The sequence below is a fragment of the Schistocerca gregaria genome, chromosome 4 (assembly GCF_023897955.1).
Source record: "Schistocerca gregaria isolate iqSchGreg1 chromosome 4, iqSchGreg1.2, whole genome shotgun sequence".
Lineage (NCBI taxonomy): Eukaryota > Metazoa > Arthropoda > Insecta > Orthoptera > Acrididae > Schistocerca > Schistocerca gregaria.
In genome coordinates, this window is record NC_064923.1 from 17042315 (window position 1) to 17059617 (window position 17303).

A 17303-nucleotide genomic window follows, 5' to 3' on the forward strand; every position below is an offset into this window, starting at 1 on the left:
TGGTATTCGTTCCGTCGAAATGCACGTGAAGCAGAATATTCCCTCGCACCTGCAGATCGGTGGATATCGTGTCCATGTAACATATAATGGTCAGGTTGGCACCTGTTTCTTGTGTAATGAGAGTGGCCACGTGCGTACCGACTGTCCGCGGAGGGTTTTTGTGTTAAAAAGTTCTCTCGAACAGCGTCGCAAGTTAACGGTCGCTGACCTCGTTGCCGGTGGTTCTGCTCTTGGTGTCGAACAGTCCAGTGGTAGTAGCGCCCCGCCGCAGGTTTTGCACGCCCCTGACAATGAATTTCCTCCTTTGCGTGCCAAATCTGATGTTGTTCCGTCTGTTCCTCAGGTGGGTGTGCCGCTTTTGAATAATAAACGGCGTCGCGCACAAGATGGAATTAGTACGGATGAGGATCTCCCCGAGATGCCCCAATCCGAGAGACCGACATCCTCCGAGCCACAGAGTAGTGTAGATGCTCCCTGTTCCCCTAAAGTAGCTGTTCCGGTAGCGGCTGCTGACGCCCCTCCGGCTTCCGACGCGTCTTCTCTCGAGTCGGCTCGTCGGTCGGGCCTGTTGGTACCGCCTTCCGAACCGACTTCGTTGTCACAACAAGTTGAGCCGCAATAACTTCCTGCTTCGCTGCCCCATACCTCTGCCAGCGGAGCTGCTCCGCTTCCTTCCAACTTAGCAGCTTCGGAGCTTCCTGCTCACGTTTCGCCTCCGTGTAATCCATGTTTGCCGGAAGCTAGTATTGGTGTAGACCAGTCCGTTTCGTCGGATGTTTCCCCCGCGACCCCGGACCCTGACTGTGGACCGGCGCGGGTGGTGTCGGATACAGAACTTGACCCTCCTACGTCACCGGCGGCTCCCGCTTCCCTGCCCGTCAGCCGACGCAAGTTGCGCGTTCAGCCGAACGTCAATGCTGTTCGTAAAAAACCGAAACGTTAGGGATCCGCGAAAGGGGATAGCTACCCCTTCCCTCGGATGCCTCCGTCTCCCCTGCTATGGACTGTGATGTTGATGCGTCGGTGTAGGTGATTTCTTCTCTCGATTTTCTCTTCATGCTTCAAGCATACACCTTTCTTACCTTAAATGTTAACCGTATTGAGTCCCACGTTCGCATTGCCTCTTTGCGGCAGTTTCTCTACGACTCCTGTGCGGACGTAGTATTTTAGCAGGAAGTATTGTTTTCTGATCTCTCTCTACCTGGATTTCAAACTGTTTTTCATGTCGCACCGGAAAATTCAACAGGAACTGCTCTTTTCTTTCGAGAAGGTATTCCTGTTACTGACATTGAATTCCTTGACTCTGGCCGTGGGATTGGTTGTCGTCTTTTTGATCTCTGCCTAGTTGTTTTGTATGCCCCCTCTGGTTCGGGTCGCACTGTGGCTCGATCGCGCTTTTATAAGGAAGAGCTTATTTATCTTTTGCGCAAGAGTCCTCGGAGTCTCCTGCTCGGAGGCGATTTTAATTGTGTTTTACGCCCTGAAGACCAGTCCCCAAATTTCAATTACTGCCGAGATTTACATGACTTGGTTCGTACGATGCACCTGCGTGATGTTTGGGAACACAAATATCCAACCCTGGTGAAATTTACGTATTTTACCGCGTCCTCGTGCAGTAGACTCGACAGATTCTACTTCTCTGATTTTTTATGTGATAACATTCTTTCTGTCGATGTTATTCCTACTAGTTTTTCTGACCATTGTGCTTTTACTGCAACTGCAAATCTTAGTCACCAACCAGCAAAACTTTATCGTTCCCAGTGGATGTTAAATGTTTCCCACCTTGCCGACAGGGCCATTGATGAAGTTGTAAGTGCCGTGTGGGAGCGACGTCTTCGCTCTGTCCCGCGTTACCCCTCCTTACTCGTTTGGTGGACTGCGTTTGCCAAGCCCAAGATTCGTCAGTCTTTGATTTTTTACTGTGCCGCAAGGGCGCTTGATTTTAAGAACACGTATGAATTTTACTACACTGTCCTGCGTGAACTGTATGACGCGGCGGGTCCTTCTCCTCTGCGGATCCATGATGTTCGTCGTATTAAAGCAAAGCTCTTGACCCTCAAACGACGACAGTTGGATGGTCTGCGAGTAAAGTCGAAACCTCACTCTCTTGTTGAAGGTGAACTGACTTCTTTGTACCACCTGCTGCGGCATCAGACTCGACGTCGTCGCACCTTCATCTCTTCTCTTATGGTGGATGATGGACGGCAGCTTATTGCACAGGAGAATATGATGCGTGCTCTTCATCAGTATTACGCTAGTCTCTATTCTGCCGATGATTCATGTGCGTCACTTTCTGAAGATGTCCTTGAGGATCTTCCTGCGACGATCACGCCTGACGCGAACGGCGACTTTCTCCGGGAGTTCCAGGTAGATGATGTTTTCGATTTTATTGCTCGCTCTCCGTCCGGTAAATCGCCGGGTCCTGACGGCCTGCCTAAAGAAATTTATCTCCGTTTTTGGCCTCTTTTGGGTGGCACTTTTACGCAGATTTTAAATGAGATGGTCAGGGGGATGGATGTGCCAGCCGATTTTAAAGTAGGGAAAATTGTTTTAATTCCGAAGTCCACTGGTCATTTATCTGCTGCCAATCTTCGTCCGCTCACATTGCTGAATTTTGATTACAAGACAGCTGCTAGAGCGTTCAATAGTCGATTATCTTCTCTGCTGCGGTCTGTGATTGGGGCACATCAATGTTGTTCTCCTGGTAGATCTATTCTGACCCCAGTAGCCGAATATCGGGATGTTGTCTCGGTTGTGGCGGTTACAAACTTTCATTGTGCCTTTGCTTTCCTCGATTTTTACAAAGCCTTTGATCAGTCATGTGTTTTTAAATCGTGTTTTAGATACAATAGGTTTTAACGCTTCATCACGTGGTGTTCTTGGTAATTTGTATAGGGGAATAACTGCTCGGGTGTCAGTCAATGGGCAGCTGACGCCGCCCATTGCTATCCGCCTAGGGGTACCTCAGGGTAGTCCGCTCTCTATGTCTCTATTCATATTGTCCCTGGAACCGCTGCTTCGGACTCTTGCTTTCAAGCTTCAGGGTATGACCCTCTCTGGTGGGAAGCTCACTGTTAAGGCGTACGCGGACGATGTCGTTGTTCTCCTCCGTCAACGTGATGATATCACATTGTTGAAAGGGGCAGTTCATGCATACTGTTGTGTCTCTGGAGCGCGTCTCAATCAGGGTAAATGTAAGTTCCTTCATATTCGAGGGTTTCGCGATGCTGATGTCCCTTGGGCCACTTTTGTCGATCGCCATACGTCATTGGGGATTAGCATTGATCGGTGTCCCATAAAAATGGCGGCTCTTAATTGGAAATCTGTCATCGAGAAGATACAGGGGGCTCTGATGGTCCATGAGCAGCGCTCTGCTACCATTTTGCAAAAAGTCAGAATTTTAGACACGTACGTGTTATATAAAGCCTATTATGTTTCTCAGCTGTTCCCACTTCCCATTATGGTGGCGAAAAGGTTGCGCCAATTGTCTAGCAGGTTTATATGGAAGGGTCATCCTTTCAAGTTGCGTTACGAGGTTATGACGAAACCGCTTATCTCCGGAGGCTTGGGCCTCACTGACATTACTCGTAAGGCATCTGCCTTGTACGTCCGCCGTACGACTCTCATTGTTACGCAAGAAGTGACTTCAATTACATCCAGACTTTTTACTGTTGTGCGTCCGAAGAGCCTTGCTCCACCTGTCGACGTCGGTCACCTCAATTTTAAGTTGAAACAGGTCCGGGAATTTTATATTGCGGTTAGTTACCTCGGTGACGTCTTCTTGCGACAACCGGTGCCAACGACCAAGAGCTTGATTGCCCGTTGTGAGGGGCTGGCTGGTCCCAATCCAATCGAACTGGCGTCTCCATCAGTGTCCTGGAGGAACATCTGGAAGAATGTTAGTCTGCCGATCCACTCAATGGCTGTGGCGTCCACGTGGTGTAGGGTAGTTAATGGTTTGGTCCCCACCAACGTACGACTGCACCGTATTGGTCTTTCTGACACGGACAACTGCACTCGGTGTGGTCTCCTGGACACACTTGAGCATCGATTCACCTGCAGTGGGCACCTTGCTAATTGGCTTTGGCTCAGGAAACAACTGGCTTTTGTCACTAGGACTGCCGAAACCGCTTATACCATTGACATCATCGTACGGCCCGATTCTTCCTTTTATCCGCGAACAAAGCTCAACACCGTTATGTGGTTGCTTGGACACTTCGTACATTTTGTCAATAGTTGTCATGAAGAGGATGAACACCTAACGTTTCGGCAGTACATCCTTACTGCTTACTGGAACCGATTGCGCTTGCCAGGACTCCGTAAAGATTTTGCAAATATGCTTAGCCTGACATTTGAAAGGGAGGGTGTTGGCTAAGGTCGCCTGTGTGAGCCGATTTCTTTTATACTGTAGCTGGTTTTGCCGCCTTTATGAAATATTATTCTCTACAACTGGACTGAAGTTTACGTGGACCTTTAGGGCAAACAAGAAAAACAAAAGTAAGACCAAGGACCGAGACAGTAGGGGAAAATACGACGCCATTGTACAGGTGCCATTCGGAAACAGGACGGTGGAAACATCGTGGCCAGGCCTCGGGTTTCGACCCCTGCCCGCTTTGTTTCCGCAGCCTGAATCTGACTGTCACCCCTAAATTTCAAACAATGGCACACGAAAACGAAAGTAAAAAAAAAAAGAAAGTGGTAGAGCACTGGTCTAGTAAACCAGGGGTCGTAAGTTCCATCCTCACAGGAGGAAGACGAATTTTGGAAATCAGTTGCGCGTCGTGGCCGTATAGCAAACAGTATCTGTGATGACGAACAATTAGCGACAGGCGTTTTATTAAGAATATATTATTAAAAAAAAAGTGGTAGAGAACTGGTCTAGTAAACCAGGGGTAGTAAATTCCATCCTCAGAGGAGGAAGACGAATTTTGGAAATCAGTTTTGCGTCGTGGCCGTATAGCAAACACTATCTGTGATGACGAACAATTAGCGACAGGCGTTTTATTAAGAATTACTCTCAGATGTGATTAAGGCGAATGGGGCAGATAAAGCATTTGCCAAAGCGGTACAGCGTAAGGTGGGACGAGGCAGTCTGAATTACATTTTATAGATGTATTTATCACATGTCTCAGAGACTCTCGCGGTCGTCGTCGTCGTCGTCGTCGTCGTCGTCGTCGTCGCCGCCGCTTCTGCAGAAGTAGCAAATGGCCATCGTTGCAAACGCGGCAAGGGACGCCCTGTCTTCGATTCCGAATGCACAAAGTCTGTGGTCTTGTTTCCCAGTCTATATTTGGTCGGTCTCGTAAAAGGGTGAATGTAACGAATGGGTGGAAAGAGCATGGGGCACCGGCTGTGCAGAACGAAAACACAATTCCTCAGGGGGTGTGAGCGTTTCGAGATGAGTCGTATACAAGTTATAGTTGGTCGTCAGTGACCGTGTGACCTAATGGATCAGGCATCGCACTTCGGATCTGAAAATTACAGGTTCGAATGCTGTAAAGGTCGTGTTTTTCCAGTTCTGAAAAGGAAACATACCGTTTGATGTAGCAATTGAGCAGTACGAAACCGTCTGAATGTTGCTGTTGACCATTTTTTGCTTGGAGTTGCTCATGAGCTTGAAACACACACAACAAAACCGGTGTTAACTAGCGAAATGGTCGGCAGAGTGCCGTCAACGCAAGTTTTGACTGGCACTTGCACATCTAAAACAACGTCGGAAAGTAACTCGTTCGGCTTTTGAGTCACATCAAGTATGTGTGTTAATTATGACGCCACTAGCTCTGCATGTTTTCATGCTATTCCTTTATCTCTCAGAAATGATTATGAAATAAAAGTGAAGTACGTGACGAGTGTGACGTTAGGAAAACATTAGGCAGCATGGAGAGATTCTGTATGGGACCACCCAACATAAACGAGTACTGTGTGACGTGCTACCCTGTATTTATTAACCGAGGCAGCCGGCTAGTTCAGTCGGTAGAGCGTGAGACTCTTAATCCTAGGGTTGTTGGTTCGAGCCCCACGCTGGGCGCGAACGGAATTTTGTTCCGCTGCAGATGTAAATAACCGTTTTTCTGGTTAACGTGATGTAATGGAAATATCAACATTAAACTTTACCTACGTCTCTGTCCGTCGCAAGGAAACTGTTTTAAAGGTGAATGTGATTTGGTAGACATGTGTGAAAGACATGTTCTGAAATGCAAGTGTTGTTGTTTGGAGAGCACATCGGTTACGTGTCAGATGTGTAGCCAAGCAGTAATGGGTCGCCATAGCTGCAAATATTAGCCGGTAATATGAAGTGTAGTCAGCTGAAGTCTGATGATGCAGACGACCGTGAGGCCAAGTACACAAATGTACCGCTAGGCCGCACCTCTTTAGCTCAGTGGTAGAGAACTGGTCCAGTAAACAAGGGGTAGTAAGTTAAATCCTCAGAGGAGGAAGACGAATTTTGGAAATCAGTTTCGCGTCATGGCCGTATAGCAAACAGTATCTGTGATGACGAACAATCAGCGACAGGCGTTTTATTAAGAATTTCACTCAGATGTGATTAAGGCGAATGGCGCAGATAAAGCATTTGCCAAAGCGGTACAGCATAAGGTAGGACGAGGCAGTCTGAATTACATTTTATAGTTGTATTTCTCACATATCTCAGAGCCTCTCGCGGACGTCGTCGTCGTCGTCGTCGTCGTCGTCGTCGTCGTCGTCGTCGTCGTCGTCGTCGTCGTCGTCGTCGCCGCCGCCGATTCTGCAGAAGTAGCAAATGACCATCGTAGCAAATGCCGCGAGGGACGCCCTGCCTTCGATTCCGAATGCACAAAGTGTGTGGTCTTGTTTCCCAGTCTATATTTGGTCGGTCTCGTAAAAGGTTGAATGCAACGAATGGGTCGAAAGAGCATGGGGCAGCGGCTGTGCAGAACGAAAACACAATTCCTCAGGGGGTGTGAGCGTTTCGAGATGAGTCGTATACAAGTTATAGTTGGTCGTCAGTGACCGTGTGGCCTAATGGATCAGGCGTTGGACTTCGGATCTAAAGATTACAGGTTCGAATGCTGTAACGGTCGTGTTCTTCCAGTTCTGAAAAGGAAACATACCGTTTGATGTAGCAATTGAGCAGTACGTAACCGTCTGACTGTTCCTGTTGACCATTTTTTGCTTTTAGTTGCTCTTGAGCTTGAAACACACACAACAAGACCGGTGATAACTAGCGAAATGGTCGGCAGAGCGCCGTCACGGCTAGTTTTGACTGGCACTTGCACATATAAAACATCGTCGGAAATCAACTCGTTCGGCTTTTGAGTCACATCAAGTATGTGTGTTAATTTTGACGCCACTAGCTCTGCATGTTGTCATGCAATTCCTTTACCTCTCAGTAATGATTATGAAATAAAAGTAAAGTACGTGACGAGTGTGACGTTAGGGAAACATTAGGCAGCATGGAGAGATTCTTTATGGGACCACCCAACCCAAACGAGTACTGTGTGACGTGCTACCCTGATTTTATTAACCGAGGCAGCCGGCTAGTTCAGTCGGTAGAGCGTGAGACTCTTAATCCTAGGGTTGTTGGTTCGAGCCCCACGCTGGGCGCGAACGGAATTTTGTTCCGCTGCAGATGTAAATAACCGTTTTTCTGGTTAACGTGATGTAATGGAAATAGCAACATTAAACTTTACCTACGTCTCTGTCCGTCGCAAGGAAACTGTATTCAAAGGTGAATGTGATTTGGTAGACATGTGTGAAAGACATGTTCTGAAATGCAAGTGTTGTTGTTTGGAGAGCACATCGGTTACGTGTCTGATGTGTAGCCAAGCAGTAATGGGTCGCCATAGCTGCAAATATTAGACGGTAATATGAAGTGTAGTAAGCTGAAGTCTGATGATGCAGACGACCGTGTGGCCAAAGTACACAAGAGTACCGCTAGGACGCGCCTCTTTAGCTCGGTGGTGGAGTACTGGTCTAATAAACCTGGGGTCGTAAGTTCCATCCTCAGAGGAGGAGGACGAATTTTGGAAATCAGTTTTGCGTCGTGGCCGTATAGCAAACAGTATCTGTGATGACAAACAATTAGCGACAGGCGTTTTATTAAGAATTACTCTCAGATGTGATTAAGGCGAATGACGCAGATAAAGCAAAAAAAAAACTTTATTAATAATACAACATTAATTTAATTATACAACATCTTAATATATAAATAAGTATGATACAAAAGTCAATACAAGAAACTATTCCCATACTATTAACCCACCACCTCAAATAATTAGTGGGTCCTTATTACAAACTACTAATTGGCAGTGTATTACTTGTATGGCACTAACTACGGGCATGATTAATAAGCTACTTGTTAGACTACCTTACATGACTATCTAGTGTGATCTGCAGTGTTACAGTATGTGCCAGAAGTTATGCATACAAACCTACTGTTATTTAGCCTGCCCACCGAGCTAACCGCAGTGGGCGTGCCCCTGGCACTGGGCTGGCTACGACTTTTACTTCACTGCAGTCCCTACCTTGTTAGTATGTTAGTATTTCTAGTTCTTACTTAAGCTACTTTCTACTCAAAAAATAGTTGTGCGATAATTCCAATTCCGGGTAGTGCACCTGCCATCCTTGTCCGAAGACGCGGCGGATTCCAGCCATGAAATGGCTGGCCAGATCCGCGCCTGGCGGTAGTGCAGGTGCAGCTCGGTCAAGTTCGGTTTGGTACTTGATTAGTTCCTTGCCCTAATAAAGTCCCTCATGACTTTCATCGAGATCTCATTTGCCAGACTGTTGAGGACTTTGAATGTGTCGGCACGCCGCAGCAAGGTATATGTATCTTGGCTAGGAAGTTGCGCTCTAAGTTCACTTGCCACTCCATCATACAACGTGCAGTTGTAGATGACGTGTTCGGGAGTTCCTTCCGGAGCACCACAGTCACACGCTGGTGTCGCCTGTTTACCAAATCGGCAAAGGTATGCCGGATATGGCCCATGTCCTGTCAGGAAGTGCAGCAGACCCCTACTTGGCTGAAAGTATCCCATTTTTAATCTTTCTGCAACATCTGGAAGTAGCTCAAAAACTCGCCTCCCAGTTCCTTCCCCTTCCCACTGACTCTGCCATAGTTCCTCCCCCCTTCTCTTGATTGCGTATTTGTCCCCTACTTGCACACCCATGATTTCCCTAGTCTTTTCAACTTTCCCCTTTGTTACCCAATACCACGCTGCCTGCTCCCTAATTTTTATATCAAGGGGACATAATCCCATAATAACTAGCAACGCCCCCCCAGGAGTAGTTCTGTATGCCCCAGCAGATCTTAGTAGCATACTTCGCTGCACCCTCCTCACATCCATGGCAGGCGCCACCCTCGTGAGCCTGTGTGCCCAGACCCCGCTGGCATACCCTACTAAGGAAGTCAAAATACTATTATGATATAATTTTATAAGGTGGGGGGGTAAGTGAAATCTTTTGTGTCCTATGTTTATTAAGTTATTAAGGATTTCTATCGCGCGCTGTGCAATCATTTCTATGTGCGTCGCGTAATTCCGTTTTTCGTCTATTACTACTCCAAGATACCTAGCTTCGCGTCGCCGGAGAACTGGGGCTCCCGCAATCCTGACAGTTGGATTTCTTATCAGACTGCCTTTTAGTAGAAGATATGTTGATTTGTGTGGTGCAATTTTCATTTTTGCCTCTCGGCACCATTCCTGGAGAATTTGCATTGACCTTTCCACTTTTGGCTCTAAGTCTTCTCGGCTACGGCCACCTACCAGCAGGAGGAGGTCGTCAGCGTAGGCTATCACGTCTAGCACATCTCTACATTGTTGTAACCTGACTAACAGGGGCTCTATGTTTACGTCCCAAAAGAGTGGCCCCAGGACCGATCCCTGGGGGCACCCCTTCGTACAGGTCTTACTTACTCTCTCGCTAGGCGATGATAGCCAGACCTCCCTGTCCATGCAATAGCTCCTCAGACAGCCATACAGGGGCCCTGGACACTCCATCTCACGCAAACGTGAGAAGAGCGAGGGCCACCAGAGGTTGTCAAAGGCGCCACTGATGTCCACCATGATGCCTACGACATACTTGTGCGTGGATGAGCCACAGACCTCAGCCGCCAGGGCGATTGCGTCAGACGCTGATCGCCCCGGCCTAAAGCCGAACTGCCTGTCACTCATTCCACGCAGCATCCTATGTGCGGTCAGTCTGTCCGCCAGCAGCCTCTCCAGCAGCTTCCCCATGATGTCTAACAGGCATATAGATCTATAGGATTTGGGATCCATGGGGTCCTTGTCCTTTCCTTTTTGTATGATTACTACATTTGCAGTCTTCCATACTCTCGGAAATTTCCCAGCTGTGAGACACTCATTGAAGAGCCGCGTTAGAGGAGCCACCAGCTGTGGGGCGAGGAACTGTACCACCTCCGCTACAATGCCGTCCGGTCCTGGCGCCTTCCCCTTCTTTAATGATTTGATATGTGCTGCGACTTCTGCTTCAGAGAAAGGGTACACTCTAGTATTATTGGTATATTCTAGAGAATCCTCCCTGCGGATTTGCCTTTGAGAGTCATCATCATCATGTTCATCATTTTCCGGTAGCAGAGTGCGCAGGAGAACTTTAGCAGTTTCCTTCCACGACTCTGTCACTCGGTCTCCATCTCGGATGGTCGAGAGAACCGCGGGGGATTTAACCTTTTCCCTTACGAGTTTGTAGGGTATTCCCCAGGGATCGGTATCGAGCTGATTTAGCACATACTTCTCCCAACTCCTTGTTCTTACTTCCTTTAATTCCCTTTGAAAATTTTCTTTCTCATCTCTGTAACGCTGCAGCCAATATTGCTTCTCTTGCCAGACGGCACTTCGCTGGTAATACCTCCTCGCCCGTCTAACAGACCGACGCATACCTTCCAGTTCGGCAGTCCATGGTGATGGTGAGGCCGCCACGGCCCTCCTCCTGGTTGGCACGGCGACCTTTACCGCCCTAACGATGGAGCCTACCAGTTCTTCGGCGTACCTGTCGACATCCAGGCCACCCTCAGGCAACGGAGGAACGTCACACTCCTGAGCCAGGCATTCCCAATTTGTCTTGTGAAAGTTGTATTGAATCTCCCACCCCAGGTCCCAGCGGCACTCTTCATCTCCTATGCAAAAAGTAATCAAGTTGTGATCGCTTGTGGTAGCGTGCTCTATCACATTCCAGCTGTGGATGAGGTTTATAGCATTCGGCGTTGCTAACGTCACATCGATGTTGGTGCCTTGTCCCCCTCCTCCCGCATAGGTGGGGGGGTTCCCTGCTTTATTTACTACCACCAGCTGTGACGCCATTATTGCTTCCTCTGCCCTTTCACCATTTTCGTCTCTGGTGCCGCTGTGCCATAGGGGGGATTTCGCGTTCATGTCTGCTGTGACTATTACCTTACACCCACGTAACGCCATCATTACCCTAGAGAGATGTTCTATGAAATGTTCGAAATTTCCCCCGTACTGAAAGTACATATTAACAATATATAATATCCCGGCGGGTGACTGCAACTCGATGACGTTACAGTGGCAATCAGAGAGTTGCGTTATTTTTGTGGCTCTAAGGGCCTTATTTGTTATTACTATTAACGCCCTTGGCTCCTCTCCTGTAAAGATGGTTTGCCATGTTTTCGACATGAATGACATTTGCCCGGCCCAGTAGTATGGCTCCTGTAGACAGACTACATCTAGTCTCCTCTCCTCCACTACTTTTCGGAGTTCCTGCATGACCAGCCGACTATTATGAGTGTTTAGCTGCCCTACCGTGATTGAATTTAGGGTTGTCATTAAGGAAAATAAGTGTGAAAGTAACATTCAGGCCATGATTTGTTAAAGTCGAATGCTACTCTACCATTAGCTAGGACAGCCTGTGCGTAAATTTCGTCCAGCTTGAACTCTTCACCTCTTCTCTCAAATACTTTCTTCAGCAGGTCACGCAGGGCTCCGAAATCAGTGGGAAGATTCACTGACTTCAGCTGTATTCTATCTACAGCCTCCATCGCCGTGAAGGTGACCATTCTGCCATGTTCATGACCTACGCGTACGACGTGCCTCAACGCTGTAGTGAGGATCGCTGGTTGCTCCAGACGCGATAGCTGCATCGCGAACTCCAAGTTGGGATAGACCCGTCTTGGGTCCGCTCCTACAGCCGGTTTATCGTCTTGCAGCTGTGCCATACTTGTGCTCGTAGTGGTGCTTGTGACTGTGCTGTCTTGCAGGGTAAAAGTTGGAAGACTCCCTGGGACAGGAGCAGAGCTGTTCCTTCCGGGTAATGATTGAGGCTGTAAGCCTGGGTTAACTGCTTTTTCGTCGTGCTCCTCATTTTCTTCTTCAGGTTCTGTTTGAATACAAAGATCAACCATTTTTACTTCCTGTGTCCCTTTTAATTCAAGCTTTGAAACGAAAGTTTCAGCTTCAGGGTTTAATTTTGAGTGAGGAGCTGGAGTTGTTGAGGGTGGAGACTCACTAGCAGTCCAGAAGTCATCTACTATTACCTCAATTTCTTTTATTTCTTGCATTATTTCTCTTATCTCTTTGAATCTCGGATCAGAGTCAGTTTGTGTACTGAAGTCAATCATCGTTGCTTTTCGTTCTTGCATTTGTTTTAGAGACTTCAAAAATTTATTGAATCTTTCTGCCCTTCCAGCGTCCCTTTTTCTTTTGCTGGGAGACTTCCTTTTGATGTTCGTCTTTCTTATGTTACCAGCATCAGCCATAGTCAATTCGGGATATGAGTCTTTGCTCTAGCAGTTTGTAGGTCGGGCAGTTTCTTCCTGCCATACCACAGGTTTTCTTTCCTCTCCGTGTGCATGGAATGCACACCACGGACTTCTTACATTCCTTCCTCATATGTTCCTCCTCTCCGCATCTGGAGCAAGCAGGTTTCCTACTACAGTATTTGTGTATGTGATCAATATCCCCACAGTTCTGACACCGGGGGACAACAAGGTAGTCCTTGACATTAACAGAGTGAAAACCTATGTATACCCTGCCCATAGCTGTCAATTTCCTCCATAGGGATCCTGTAACTTCTGCTACGTGGTGGACTGTATCTTTATCTTTAGGCCCAGTTTTAAACCTAAGTTTAAAGTCTTTTAGGAAAGTTTCCATGTTGCCTTCTGAGTCAAAGTTTTGCTCATAGATCGTCTTACACAGGTCCTCGTCCGTTATGGACTTTGGCACATCATAAAGAATGACCAAGGGGTTCTTCTTACGAGGGGGTTCACATCTGACTGCCTTACATAGCTGTTGATTCGCCAAAAGCTTGTTTTTGTCCTCCTCAGTGGCAACATCGACAATCACTACATTCTTTGTAGCCTTAATCCTATTAATTTTGATTTTATCCTTAACTGGGTTGACTGAAGTCGCGAAAACTTCTTGGACCTTCTTTATGTTCTGGCCAGGCATTGGTCTCAAAAAGACCGCTGTTTCCGGCCGCTTGGACACCTTGACGATAGTTTCCCTAGTTGTGGGGGCCTTGGGTGCAGCTTGCGCCGCGACCCCGGCCCATGTCCTAGCAGGCTGTTTCCGGAGCCTTTCATTCTCTCTTTCAAGCTCCTCTATTCGTCCTTCGAGTTTGGCGTTGGCTATTGCCCATGCCGCCAACTCGTTTTTCAGTGCCTGTACCGCCGTTTGACTAATTTTACCGTTCTTTACGTTATGGTCCAGGAACTGGCTTAATCTGAGATGCCTTTCCATGCTGCATTCTACCATTGCCTGACCCAGGCCTTCCTGTGGCGAGGGATCAGCTAGCGTCGAAAGCCTCGCAGGCGCACTCAATTCGCTTGTCTCGTTTGTAGCCATCATCATTATTTGACAAGCGAAAAAAGGGGTTGGGAACCCGTCTCTTTCCCCGGACCGGTTCCTCTGGCATGGGGGGGGGACTAAAAACTGCAGCTCGCTCACCAACCTCGCCCCTAGGTCAAGAGCGTTCCTGAGCTGTCAGGTTCAGCGCACCGTTTCCAACGCACTGGTCCTCTTCAGCGGCCTCCTCATCGACGATTTCACCCAGCGATCACCGGCAAGTGCACCCCGCACTCCGGAGAAGCGGATGCACTTCTCGCCCTTCGCCGCCTACTCGCCCGAGCTTCCACCTTTCGGCCAAGGACCCGCTCCTACTCAGGTGGCGGGCCGGTCACCCAGTCTTTCGGCGGTCTGGACCCAGCTAACCTGGCCCAGACGATGTCACCACCATCTGGGTTTGGCAGACCACGCCTCGGTTACCCAGAGGCGCGGCGAAGCACCCTTGCCGAATCGCGCCGAGGTCCCACGCCGACAAAAGAGGTCGCCAGCATGCGGGGCATCTGATGGTCTGTGCCCTGCGTAAAAAGCATTTGCCAAAGCGGTACAGCATAAGGTGGGACGAAGCAGTCTGAATTACATTTTATAGATGTATTTCTCACATATCTCAGAGCCTCTCGCGGACGTCGTCGTCGTCGTCGTCGTCGTCGTCGCCGCCGCAGATTCTGCAGAAGTAGCAAATGGCCATCGTAGCAAATGCCGCGAGGGACGCCCTGCCTTCGATTCCGAATGCACAAAGTGTGTGGTCTTGTTTCCCAGTCTATATTTGGTCGGTCTCGTAAAAGGTTGAATGCAACGAATGGGTCGAAAGAGCATGGGGCAGCGGCTGTGCAGAACGAAAACACAATTCCTCAGGGGGTGTGAGCGTTTCGAGATGAGTCGTATACAAGTTATAGTTGGTCGTCAGTGACCGTGTGGCCTAATGGATCAGCCGGCGGACTTCGGATCTGAAGGTTACAGGTTCGAATGCTGTAACGGTCGTGATCTTCCAGTTCTGAAAAGGAAACATACCGTTTGATGTAGCAATTGAGCAGTACGAAACCGTCTGAATGTTGCTGTTGACCATTTTTTGCTTGGAGTTGCTCTTGAGCTTGAAACACACACAACAAGACCGGTGTTAACTAGCGAAATGGTCAGCAGAGTGCCGTCACCGCGAGTTTTGACTGGCACTTGCACATCTAAAACAACGTCGGAAAGTAACTCGTTCGGCTTTTGAGTCGCATCAAGTGGTGTGTTAATTTTGACGCCACTAGCTCTGCATGTTGTCATGCAATTCCTTTACCTCTCAGAAATGATTATGAAATGAAAGTGAAGTACGTGACGAGTGTGACGTTAGGAAAACATTAGGCAGCATGGAGAGATTCTGTATGGGACCACCCAACCCAAACGAGTACTGTGTGACGTGCTACCCGGGAGGTATTCAACGAGGCAGCCGGCTACCTAAGTCGGTAGAGCGTGAGACTCTTACTCCCAGGGTTGTGGGTTCGAGCGCCACGCTGGGCGGAACGGAATTTTGTTCTGCTGCAGATGTAAATTACCGTTTTTCTGGTTCACGTGATGTAATGGAAATAGCAACATTAAACTTTACTTACGTCTCTGTCAGTCGCAAGGAAACTGTATTTGAAAGTGAAGGTGATTTTGTAGACATGTGTGAAAGACATGTTCTGAAATGCAAGTGTTGTTGTTAAGAGAGCACATCGGTTACGTGTCAGATGTGTAGCCAAGCAGTCATGGGTCGCCATAGCTGCAAATATTAGAAGCTAATATGAAGTGTTGTCAGCTGAAGTCTGATGATGCAGGCGACCGCAAGGCCGAAGTACGCAAGAGTACCTCAAGGCCGCGCCTCTTTAGCTCAGTGGTAGAGAACTGGTCCAGTAAACAAGGGGTAGTAAGTTCCATCCTCAGAGAAGGATGACGAATTTTGGAAATCAGTTTCGCGTCGTGGCCGTATAGCAAACAGTATCTGTGATGACGAACAATTAGCGACAGGCGTCTTATTAAGAATTACTCTCAGATGTGATTAAGGCGAATGGCGCAGATAAAGCATTTGCCAAAGCGGTAGAGCATAAGGTGGGACGAGGCAGTCTGAATTACATTTTATAGATGTATTTCTCACATTTCTCACAGCCTGTCGTCGTCATCGTCGTCGTCGCCGCCGCTTCTGCAGAAGTAGCAAATGGCCATCGTAGCAAATGCGGCGAGGGACGCCCTGCCTTCGATTCCGAATGCACGAAGTGTGTGGTCTTGTTTCCCAGTCTATATTTGGTCGGTCTCGTAGAAGGTTGAATGTAACGAATGGGTGGAAAGAGCATGGGGCAGCGGCTGTGCAGAACGAAAACACAAAACCTCAGGGGTGTGAGCGTTTCGAGATGAGTCGTATACAAGATATAGTTGGTCGTTAGTGACCGTGTGGCCTAAAGGATCAGGCGTCTGACTTCGGATCTGAAGATTACAGGTTCGAATGCTGTAACGGTCGTGTTCTTCCAGTTCTGAAAAGGAAACATACCGTTTGATGTAGCAATTGAGCAGTACGTAACAGTCTGAATGTTACTGTTGACCATATTTTGCTTGGAGTTGCTCTTGAGCTTGAAACACACACAACTAGACTTGTGTTAACTAGCGAAATGGTCGGCAGAGTGCCGTCACGGCTAGTTTTGACTGGCACTTGCACATATAAAACATCGTATGAAATCAACTGGTTCGGCTTTTGAGTCACATCAAGTATGTGTGTTAATTTTGACGCCACTAGCTCTGCATGTTTTCATGCAATTCCTTTACCTCTCAGTAATGATTATGAAATAAAAGTGAAGTACGTGACGAGTGTGACGTTAGGGAAACATTAGGCAGCATGGAGAGATTCTGTATGGGACCACCCAACCCAAACGAGTACTGTGTGACGTGCTACCCGGCAGGTATTAACCGAGGTAGCCGGCTAGTTCAGTCGGTAGAGCGTGAGACTCTTAATCCTAGGGTTGTTGGTTCGAGCCCCACGCTGGTCACGTACGGAATTTTGTTCCGCTGCAGATGTAAATAACCGTTTTTCTGGTTAACGTGATGTAATGGAAATATCAACATTAAACTTTACCTACGTCTCTGTCCGTCGCAAGGAAACTGCATTTGAAGGTGAATGTGATTTGGTAGACATGTGTGAAAGACATGTTCTGAAATGCAAGTGTTGTTGTTTGGAGAGCACATCGGTTATGTGTCTGATGTGTAGCCAAGCAGTAATGGGTCGCCATAGCTGCCAATATTAGACGGTAATATGAAGTGTAGTAAGCTGAAGTCTGATGATGCAGACGACCGTGTGGCCAAAGTACACAAGAGTACCGCTAGGACGCGCCTCTTCAGCTCGGTGGTGGAGTACTGGTCTAGTAAACCTGGGGTCGTAAGTTCCATCCTCAGAGGAGGAGGACGAATTTTGGAAATCAGTTTTGCGTCGTGGCCGTATAGCAAACAGTATCTGTGATGACAAACAATTAGCGACAGGCGTTTTATTAAGAATTACTCTCAGAT